The sequence below is a fragment of the Nerophis lumbriciformis genome, linkage group LG22 (assembly GCF_033978685.3).
Source record: "Nerophis lumbriciformis linkage group LG22, RoL_Nlum_v2.1, whole genome shotgun sequence".
Classification (NCBI taxonomy): domain Eukaryota; kingdom Metazoa; phylum Chordata; class Actinopteri; order Syngnathiformes; family Syngnathidae; genus Nerophis; species Nerophis lumbriciformis.
The window spans coordinates 10,124,461-10,125,766 of record NC_084569.2 but is presented as its reverse complement, the minus strand read 5'-3'; positions in this window follow the sequence as shown (position 1 = coordinate 10,125,766).

Below are 1,306 nucleotides of genomic sequence, written 5' to 3'. Positions count from 1 at the left end.
CGTGGGTGTGACGTCACCGCGTAACGATTGGCCCCTGCATGTTGTCTGTTTTACATTAAGTACAACAGTATGGACAGTTGTCATTCACACATATGGTTTTCTACACCAAAATTCATCTATTTATTCAATTTATTCTTCTCCAGATTTTGGCGCGCTCGACCTTCCACATTTTTCACCCGATTCAAACCGTTCCAGCGTCACACTGTTCAGCTTTCCCTTGACACATTCCAAAAATTCCCACATTTCCCAGAATTCCAGATTTTCCGGGACATTTTTCCCATTCAAAATGAATTGGCCATTTTTCAAATTTCCACCATTTCCACATTTTTCAACCCATTCCACCGCTCCCAGTCAGTGGAACGCTCTCCCTGACCACCTGAGGGCACCACAGACTGTGGATGCTTTTAAAAAAAGGCTTAAAAGCCCTTCTTTTTTGAAAAAAAAAAAAAAAAAGCCTTCTTTTAGATATATGCAAATCATTGTATTCCGTTTATATTTACATCTAACACAATTTCCCAACTCGTATAGAAACGGGGTTTGTACCATTTTCAAAAAATGTCCCGCTTTTCCCGAAATTCCTAAATGTTTCGGAAATTCCCGTTGAAATCAATGGGACATTAAAAGTTCCACAAATCTCACATTTTTCATCTGATTCAAACTGATCCAACTTCAAAATATTCAGCCTGTTTGGGAATTGTGTGCTCTACTTCAATAATTCTAAAAAAAAAAATATTCCAGGATTTCAGTTCAACCTCAGCATTGGAGCTTTCACACGCAATTCATTCAGGAATTGCCTCATCTAGTTAATGAATGTTTTGCATATTTCTTGGGATACTTTTTTACTACACAATGAATAGAAAAAAGGCAAGGGTAGAGAAATCACAAAAAGACATTACATTTCTAGAAGTCTTTCTTCAAATAAGGAAAATAACCAGCAGAAGAAAGGGAAGAAAAAAAAGGAAGGCAATGTTGCGTAGTCAAGGGTGCTCAGGTTTTTTTGCTTTTCATATACTCCAGTGCGGGGGGTCAGCAACCGGCGGCTCGAGAGCCACATGCGGCTCTTTAGCGCCGCCCTAGTGGCCCCCTGGACCTCTTTCAGAGATGTGTGAAATTGGAAAAAGATGAAGAAAAAAATATATTTTTTGTTTTAATATATTTTCTGTAGGAGAACAAACCTTCCTAATTGTTATAAATCCCACTGTTTATCTTATACATGCTTCACTGATGAGAGTATTTGGAAAACACCGTTTTGTCCTACTAATTTCAGCGATCCTTGAACTCATCGTAGTTTGTTTACATGTACAAC